Below are 10548 nucleotides of genomic sequence, written 5' to 3'. Positions count from 1 at the left end.
TGGCACATGTAGAATATTGTTCAAGAGGATTTTGTGAGTGGGGGTTTTAATAACTGAATGACAAGTATGGTTAATTTTCATACTTGCACCGTTTGGGGTGGTGTGAATTTGTTCCTGTCCACGATACTTGCCGCGGATTGTCACCTTCTCCAGCTCACTTGTGACATGGTCTGTTGCTCCGCTGTCCATGTAGTAGTTTGTATCGACTCCATATGAGGCGATGTTTCCGGTGTGCTCTTCTTGATCATCATCATTGTAAGGATACCAACAATCCCGTGCGCTACAGTTGGGTTTGCCACAAACTTGCAGGGGATCTTGATGTGATCCGCGCGTTTTTCACCACCACCATGTGAGTTGTTGCGAGATGGCAGTGCCCCTGTTGTTCTTGTAGAAGGGGGTCGACCACCACGGTTTCGGCCACGAACTCCATTGCCGCATCCACTAGGTGGACCTCCACGTCCACGTACACGACCACGTGATGCGAAGTAGTTTTCCGAGGAATTGAATCCACCATTGTTGTCCATGGTTGATCCCCCGAGGAGTTCAACGCGCTGGTCAACGTTCGACATTTGCACGAACAACTCAACGAGAGTGACCTCCTCCGTGCATACATCCAGGGCCGACACAAGAGGATTGTAGTTCTCGTCGAGCCCTGCTAGAATATAGGAGATGAATTCGTCTTCTTTGCAAGTGGCTTACCATCCATGGAGAGCTCTTCAGCGTATCACTTCATCTCCGCGAATTAAACTGCCACTATCTTGTTTTCGTTCCTGCCGTTGTCAAGGGCGATGCGATGGTTGTTAATCCGTCAGCGTGAAGTTGAGGTGAACATGCTGCCGGTTGCATCCCACACAGACTTGGAGCTCGTAAGCGCTACCACTGGGATGAGGACCTCCTTGGACAGAGAGTTCAGCAGATAGTCGAGTATCTCTTGATCTTGCGCTTCCCATAGAGCAAAGTTTTGGAAGAACTTGGGCACTCCATAAGAGAAATTTTTCACGAGTTAATTTCTCGGAGACTTGATGATTGATGCTGATGATGGGTGAGGATGTCGCCATGGATGGGTCTGGTTGGTTGCTAGACAGAAATAGAAGAGGAAGGCTCTGATACCATATTTGTTTGGTTGAACGCTCACCTTGATCTCGGTGGGGATCACATGTTTATTTATATCTAGAACAGCCCCTAGCTAGTGTGCCCGTACAAGTTAATTTTCACTCAGCCTTAATTAGCATGATATGGAATATTACAAACCAAAAGCACTAATAGAATGGGAAGTAACACTGGTGCAATAGGAATGGAGGCTGGCATACCATTTTACTGATATCACTAACAATATGAGATGCCCAACATGATTATATATGATCATATATGTAAATCCTATATGGTGGATCTTTATTCTATGATTTGATATATGAGATTGAAACCTATTATGTGTAATATGTATTGATAGATGCATATCATGTACCCCGTTTTTAAGTACTTGTTCTGATCCAACATGTATGTATAAGCATGTGTGGGAAGAAGTGTGTATTAGATGGAGTAGCATGGTGGTGGTGATTAAATAGTGACAACAAATTCAAGATCTACTATGGTATTTACCTTTCATTTGCTACCACACTAGGGATAAAATGAATTCATGTGCAATAAGTATCTTGTGACAGCTTGATAATCTTGTTTGGTCAAGCTAGCATATTTGTGATTCAAACATTATGTCAAATTACCTAAGGCTATACTATGTTCTTAGTTCAAGATTGCTTGGAGTTTTCCGTTTCTCGAGGAGTATAAGAGAGATGTGTTGCATCATCTCTATGTTAGGATGTGATGCCCATATGAATGCTTATCAAACACTTGTTGAAGTTCCACCAATATTATGTCTTCGATGAATTGTTTGCCACTACAATCCAAAAAGAGAGTAGACAAGCGAACACATGAACCCCGGTCCATTTTAAACCATTAGAAACACCTTTCCAACACAACTGTCACACTTTACATTTTATGCCATTTATTTTTTAAAATATAAAAAAATACTTTCTTCACTTGCAAACACACACACACACACAAAAACCCCCCAAAACAACCATCCTTTCATTGCTTTTATCTTGCTTTCCTAGTTTACTTCCTTTACTTTACTTTATTTATATTTATATTTCATATTACTAATACAAAACTTTGTGCTTGAAAAACAAACGGTGGAGTTGGGTCTACAAGAAAAAAACTTTGTTTTGAAGGTTGCTAGAAGAGGAGAAGAAGAATCAACCCCTTACCAATCCCCCGAGATTTCAATATAAATCCTCGAGTCACCCTTGTGGGGCACTTGGAGTCTCAATGAGTTGGTACACATGGAGTTGTTTCCATCACACACCATCCGTCGCTCGGCAAAAAAAGATGCATGTACCACCTCCGATCCTTTCTATAGTTTTGCAATTCTCCAAGATGTTTCTGCTTCTTACTTGTTAGCTGTATCAAAGAACATCTTTGTACCTTTTGGTTCAGTCGCGGGTTCCCTGGCTGAAGTGATTTCTATGTTGTGTGCGAAAGAGCTGGTGCAATATGAACTTGTGCTAGCATGTTATAGAATCGAGACCAGACAATGGGTGTCCAAGGAGCTAACAAAGAAAGGAAAAGAGAAGGGCAATCTGAAGGTGCCATTCGAGAATTTTTTATAAGGGTTTGGAACCGCTCCTACAATGGTGCCTCCAAATACGAAATGCTGATGAAACCAGAAGAAGATGACTCCTTAGGGGAGGAGAACACTAACCCGCCAAGCATGTGCAGAAGGCATGGGTTCATAATGCATTGCCTCTTCTTGAACATCGGGTTTCGGTCGATTGGGCCAACGGACCATACTAAAGGATTACCTCGAGAAACATATAATCGATGTGGTCTTTCTGCAAAAGACCCCAAACAGGATTTCACAGAGCAGGAATTACGTAGACTAGAAATCAGCGAGAAAATACTATTGGTGTTGGCTAGCAGCGAGCGTCTTGTCTTGGGGCATGCTAGTCAATCTAAGGGATAGCTTCTTTAAAGTTGACAGTGTTGATAGGGGTCAATACTACATTAGTGCGGGAGTGCTCTGTGGGGAGGCCAGTATCAAAATGGAGATAATGGGAATTTATGGACTGACAAAACATTCTAGGTCACATGCATTCGTGGAATAAATCTCGGCCAAGGTGGACTTATCCTAGCTTCCAATCATCATGGGGATGTGTTTAATTTGAAGCGGAGTGAGGCAGAGAAAAACAACGATATGATTAACTAGACTTGCATGGAAATGTTCAAGGATCAAATCGCGAACTGGGCCACCAGAGAAATTCCACCCATGGGTGCTCGTACATATGGAATCCGGTGTGGTGCATGTTGGACATGGTGTTCATTGTGCATCGGCATTGGAAGCTCACTTCCCTCTCTGCATGTTGGTGGTAGAAAAAAAGCTTAGGCTCTTACCAAACTCCGTTAATTCTCGACATGGGCGAGGATGCTCCGATCCGTATAGTAACCTTTTCTTCTTTGAAACTGGGTGGTTTGAAGTTGAAGGGTTCTAGGACATGATTATGGAGGTGCGGTAGAAGCTATCATCGCGAGTTGGCGGCTGTGGAATCCTTGATTAGTCTAACTTTATGAGCTTTGGCATGTGCCAACACCTCCGTGGCTGGAAGATGAACTTGGGTCGGTAGACTAGAAATCAGAAATTGTTAATTTAGGTCAAATCAAGAATTTGGATGCGCAAGCATACTCACATGGTTTGGAGGAAGAAGGCTGGGTTTTCTCGTACTTCATCAAAGAGCAGCTACTCAACATCTTTCGCATGGAGGATGAAAACTAGCAAAAAGGGGAGGAGGATGTGGTCTTTGCAAGGGGACAAAAACACCGATTACTTCCATGTTGTCGCTAACAAAAAGCGTAACAAATGCAATATTTTGACCCTCTCCACTCTTAATGGTAGACTCACTGACAAAGAAGTGAGTCTAGTACATGTAAATGATTACTACCTCCGTCCCAAGGAATAAGGCGCACGCGTATTTCAAGGCGAACTTTGACCAGAAAAATTGAGCAACAAAATCTTGGTTATATTATATGTAATTAGTATTGTTGGATTCGTATTGAAAAACACTTTATAATGATGTTAATTTCATACAAACAATCTTTATATATTTGAAGTAATTCTTAGTCAAACGAAAAGCACGTAAAACGAGGGCGCCTTATTCCTTGAATCTATACTACGGATAGCTCCTAGTCTTAGAGGTTTCTAGGGCTTGCGATCTAGCACTAGACTCGTGGGGAGCTGCGGCGCGTGTCTCGCATGAGGAAGATGACAATATAGCTCTTACCTTATCCAATACATAGCTAGAGGAGAATGTGAAAAAGATGAAATATGACACGACCGGATGGGTTCCTGGTCCCGTTCTTCAAGAAGTGATGGCCCTTGGTAAAAATTTAAGTGATGCATATCCTTAATGACTTCATCCTAGGGAGGTTTGATATTGCAAGGTTAAATTTGGAGTGCTATCGCTCATCCCGAAGATGGCAAGTCTCAATCAGATCTCATAGTTTATCCCAGTTTCTCTGATTAATGTCATTTTCAAAGTTAGTTTGAAAGCCTTTGCGACCAAACTTGACCCGATAGCAAATCATGTTATTATCTCGAACCAGACAATGTATATCAAAGGCATATTCGTCCTTGATAGTGTCTTGGTGTGGCACAAGATTGTTGACGAGCTAAAACCCAACAAGTCGGGGGAGGGGGCATCTTTCTCGATTGTATCAACTGGATTATTTATTGAAGTGCTTCGGAGCAAAGGATTTAACCCCATGGTTATTCACCATATCTCCCATTAGGTCAAGGCTGGACAATCATCAATTTCTATTAACTGGGATATTGGGTCGTTCTTTCGCAACAAACGAACTATGAGGCAGGGCAACCCGTTCTCCCCACTACTCCTCAACTTCATGGCAGAAGCATTGTCCATTATCCTCACCAAGGCCAGCAAGGCAGGCCATATCCATGGAGTTGTACTGCATCTTATCCCAGGGGCGATTTCACACGTGCAATATGTCAGTGACACTTTAACCCTTATCCAACACAATGAAGAACAAATTTCCAACTTGATGTTTCTTGTTATGTGCTTTGAAGATATGTTTGGTCTTAAAATCAAGGCATTTCTATTTTCGTGCCCTCGGGTCCTTAGTTGTGCCAAGTTTTCCCTAGCCGCTTAGTTTTTCCTCAGTTTTGCTCAAGCCCTTGTCTGAAACCCTCACAAGTGCTGGAACGGCCGGTTGCCCGACGGGTCAACAACTTTGACCGTTATCTGCTGACTAGTGGGGCCACGTAGAGCCCGCAAAGACACGTCAGACCATCCGTCTTTGTTTGACCGTAAGCATCGCCGTATCCCTGACCAAAACACGGACGAGTGGGGCTTCGGTATATCAAATGACAAGTGGGGCCATGACGCTGATACAAGGGGCAATACACGAGTAGGATTAGATTTTTAAACAGAGCTCTATGGCGATGGCACAAAGGAGGTGGCCTGCGGGGTGCCGAGATGAGATCGACGTCCACAAAGAACTGCATGAGGCGAGACCAGACACATTAGATAGATATGAACTAGACGCGTTTAACCATGCAAAGAAGAGAAGAAATGGTCGAGGACATCGACGACTACCTCAACACTTTGACTGACGGTGTCGGACACGAACGTGAGCAATGCAGAGAAAACTAGTGTCTCTCCTTTCTGGCGTGTATTGATGGGTGCTAGGGGAGTGTGGTGGCGAATGGAAAGACCTCGCGGTGGTCTGTGGCGTCCAACATAGCGGGGCGGCGTGGCCGTGCCCACAGCGGCGTGCATGTTCGGCATTGGCATCAGCATGTACATTCGCATTGGCCTCGGCGGTATCTCTGGTCTATCAGTGATCGAATGAGGGAACGGGATTGAGGGTGCATCCCGACAGTGACCTAGTAGTGGCGGCGAGCATAACCGTTCTGACCATGCCGATATCGGCATCGGCATCATTTGGAGGCTGTGGTGCTCAAATCAAGGTGGGATTTGTTTCTTGTACGCCAAAATGAATTTGAAACAAGTTTCCTGTTGAAGGTTAGGTAAAATATAAAAGTTTGTAACTAAATTTTTTACTGGCACCATGGTGAGGTTCTTTTTGATAGAGCTATTCGGCTCGACAAAAGCTTTTGACACTTTTTAGATATTCCTTGTTGTTATAGGTATGGCATCATGTATGCCAAACTTGGGGTCATTTGGAGATGTTCGAAAAAATCACTTTGCTTAAGCGCATGCCGTTTGGTCTCACTGAAACCAGCTTTTGTAACAAGCTATGTTTTTTCGACCTTCTCTAAATGACCTAAAAAATCATACAGATGATCTTATATACAAACCGAAATCCCACAAATATGTATGTCTCATGTTTCTTTTAGGGAATATAGTTTGGGATATAATTTCTTTAGCGTTCCAAATAACCAAAATTATATCCCAAACTATATTCCCTAAAAGAAAAGGAATGCTAAAGAAAGTTGATAATTGTTAGAGGGGTGATAAATAATCCATTCACCGAAATCCCTCAATTATGTATGCCTCATGTTTATACCAAAATTATACCACTTTTGGGCCGTTTCAAATTACCAAAATTATATCCCAAACTATATTCCCTAAAAGAAAAAGAATGCTAAACAGAGTTGATAATTGTTAGAGGGGTGATAAATAATCCATTCACCTAAATCCCTCAAATATGTATGCCTCATGTTTATATCAAAATTATACCACTTTTGGGCCGTTTCAAATTACCAAAACTATATCCTAAACTATATTCCCTAAAAGAAAAGGAATGTAAAGAGAGTTGATAATTGTTAGAGTGGTGACAAATAATGCATTCACCGAAATCCGCAAATATTTATGTCTCTTGTTTACACCAAAATTATACCACTTTTTAGTTTAACATTTTTAGATCGTGGAAAATACTGCATAAATAGAGGGAATATAGTTACGTGGCAAACTCGTTATTGCACATAAATAGAGGGCTGGCACTGTCCACTGACAGAGAGAGAGAGAGAGAGGGGTGGCCACGAAGAGAGAGAGGGGTGGCCACGAAGAGACGGAGAGGGTATACTGCCCGTTAGATCGGTGGATCAACGGTTGGTGGAGTAGATCCGTGTGACAATGGCTCAACCAATCAGGATAAGTTTGAGCTTCTGTGAGCATTTGTGATAGTACTTGTGGGCAAAACTGAGTAGTACTAAGAAACCAATGGCACGTAAATAGTAAATAGACTAAAGGATTCAAACAAAAGAATTACAAAATGAAAAATGCATGTTTTATACAATATAATTCATATTGGGCTACATCAAATTATTTGTAATTCAAATATACATGAGTGTGACAATTATGACCTTATTTAGACAAACTATGTTTTGGGGAAGATGTTTTGCAAAGGGGTTTGAGTGGAAAACCATGCATCTTCGTAGCTACTAGTGATTATGAGAAGTGGAAATTTGTGGTAAAAAAAGTTGATTTATCTATGTTTGTTAAGGTTTCCTAGGTGGCATGTTGCGTAGGAAGACTCCGTGAGTAGGTGCCACTATGTTTTTATTTTTTTGGGATTTTTTTGCGCATGAAATGACTCAATTAGCTATGTTAATCTCATTTGTTCACTCTCTGTTGACCAACTACTTGAGGGTAAAACTGAGTATATTGCACTTGCCAGTCTAAGTACTCGAGGGGAAAACTGAGTACAAATAAAATTTCTGTATAAGGCCCGAGGTGATAACTGAGTACACCAAACGTCCCAGGGTTAGCCTCGTGTCACGGTGCACGCTGCAGCCGCGCATAGCGGACGCGTGTTGCGGTACACGCCACCTTTGTCTTTATAGAGCCCCTCTTTCTCTCCCTCGACGCTCGCCCACTCTCTCATTCTCACTGCAACCGCCTCTCCTGTCCCATCATCTTCTCCACAACCGAAGAAAAAACCCCGAAGAAAACCGTCGGCGATGGAGAAGAATGAGATGCCCATTTGACGTGGGCATTACCCTTCGGGTAACCGACATTGCCCTACCCTAGACGATCTAACTGGAGGCCCATGAAGGTATTCGATGGAAAGGTGGGCCACTTGGATGTCGCAGCAGAAGATTCCTTGGCGGGCAAGACAAGGAAGGAGCCGAACAAGGAAAGTTTAGAGCTAGGACTATTGTAAACCTAGTCGTACTCGGTTAGACCTCTTGAGACCTGGCCACCTATATAAAGGCCAGGAGAGGGGCTGCTGAGGGACACGATCAATCTTAGCAACCTTAGCCACCAAAAGTCTAGAGCTAGGTCGCCGCAGCACTTAGTCTCTCGACGAGATCTCAGCCGAACCCTTCGGCACCCCATTGTAACCCAATATTCTCATAATCAAGATCAGACAGGTAGGACGTAAGGGTTTTACCTCATCGAGGGCCCAGAACCTGGGTAAATGGCTCTCCCCGCTTGTCTGTGAACCGATGTCTCGTATCATCTTACAGGATTCCATCAACCCTAAGCCCCAATTGGAGGGCATTGCCGAGGAGTACCCTCGATAATTGGCGCCGTCTGTGGGAACCCTGTCGGCACAAGATCGGTCATCGGCAGATCCAGTCATTTCATCGGCAGCTTCATCGACACCATCATCGCCAAGTCTGGGAAGCCCGATTCGATTCGGCTCCTATGAATTCACCCCGCACAGCGACTCGTCTCGCTCGACCTTTTCTGATCTACATGGAAACATGGAGATGACCTTCGGCAGCGTCCACTACAACGTCAACTCGGCAGGAGTCCTTTGGCTGCTGGAACCACTCACCTCCAGATCGACAGGTCCAAGCGCGTCGTCACCAGTCGACCTTTCGGCTGGTCTAACGGACTCAACAAACTCGCCCGCGTCATCGACTCCTCGTTCGACGTCTCCCATGTCGGTCGGATCTTACAATTCCACATCTTCAGAGATGACTTCGTACTACTGCTTGAACTGCGGTACCAGGCACGGGCTAGGATCAAGCGACACACCGTTCATCTGCAATGCCCAGTACTCATCAGGAGAGGACAGTGTCGACAACATCGTCCAAGGTACCACCCGAAGAACGGCACACCACCAGGTTTATGTAGCCAATAACACAGGAAACACAAGGAACATGGGAGACGGATATCACACCCCCGCTCCAGCAGGCGAGCAAGTTTTGGAAATAGCGCCAGTAACAACAACAGTGATTACACCATCGCGGAGGAGGAGTGGGCGGCAGCCAAGGCAGCCGTGCTTAACAACACACCGCTAACCTCGGTTGGAACCCTCAATGCTTACCGCTCTATATTGGAGAAAAACAGGGAGTGCCTATCGAAAGAGCAAGCCACCCTCGAGAGACGCCTATCTGCTGCAGACCAATCTAGTGAACGACGGAGAGGCTCGCGAGGAAGCGCCTCTCGAAGCACTCAGGGGGCAGGAAAGCACCGATCAAGATTATCCAGACTCTCGGAAGATGATGCTAGAGAAATAACGTCGAATCTGACCAAGTCTTTTATGACCACGGACACCGCGGGCATGCCACGGCCAAAAACCATCGTAGGAGCGACCGCCAATCTCGCAGCATACCTCATCAATCAGCGCCCTGAAGGTTCTATGGCTCAAGCCCATCGGGGTGCCCTAGAAAGTCTCGCAATATTGGGAGACAATCTGGTCCCGCGGAAGAAAAAGACCACGTTACAGGCCAGCGGCTCAAAGCATCATGCGAGAGATGCTCGAGATGAAATCACCCAGAGCAGAATCGACAAAGCAAGGCGACGACGCGCCGCTAGGGAAGAATACGACAGTGATTCTTCGGATGAGAGCCAGGAGAACGACGGCGAGCTAAGGGGGGGGGGGCGATTGTTTAAGGTACAAAATCCGTGAGGCGATGCCACCCAGAAAGTTCAAACCTACCCCTACTGACGCTGCCAAATACGATGGACAGCAGGAGCCGAGGTCCTGGATAGACGACTACCTGCAGACTGTGATTTTGCACAAAGGAAATCAGATATCAGCAATGCAATGCTTGCAGCTTTACCTAAAGGATTCAGCACGAGCTTGGTTAAGAGGCCTGCCGAAGGGTTCCATCAAATCATGGGACGACCTAGTAGACACTTTCGTTGCCAATTTCCAAGCAAATAACAAAAGGCCCGTCGGGATTGAGGAATTACGGCATTGCCAGCAAAAGCAGAAGGAATCAATGCACGCATACATTGGGAGATTCACCAAACTCTTAAACGCCGCCGAAGATGTTTCTGTCGACAGAGCAATCGACGCCTTCAGCGATGGCATCCGACGTGAAAGCTACATAGAGGAACTCGGGCGCAAAAACCAAAAACCATAACCAAGTTAATGGAAATCGCCAACGACTGGGCCGATGGCGAGGACAACGTACGGAAGCCGCGACAGCGCAGCGACGACGAAGATGACGACCAGCCGAAGCACGACTCGGGTGGACGAAGGGATCGCCATAAGAAAAGTAAAAACCGCAGTTACGACGATAGTAACCTGGTAGCCGCAGGATACTCTGATCGG

General features: G+C 45.0%; 1 non-coding gene across 1 annotated transcript; it reads right to left on the bottom strand.

Moving 5' to 3' along the window:
- Window positions 1-553: 553 nt before the first annotated feature.
- Window positions 554-692, bottom strand: LOC124685517. Its single transcript, XR_006997503.1, has one exon. It is a non-coding gene; the product is annotated as a small nucleolar RNA Z247 (small nucleolar RNA).
- Between the last annotated feature and the right edge of the window lie 9856 nt (window positions 693-10548).

Source organism: Lolium rigidum, chromosome 1 (assembly GCF_022539505.1).
Source record: "Lolium rigidum isolate FL_2022 chromosome 1, APGP_CSIRO_Lrig_0.1, whole genome shotgun sequence".
NCBI lineage: Eukaryota > Viridiplantae > Streptophyta > Magnoliopsida > Poales > Poaceae > Lolium > Lolium rigidum.
This window is presented reverse-complemented; position numbering and strand designations above follow the sequence as displayed.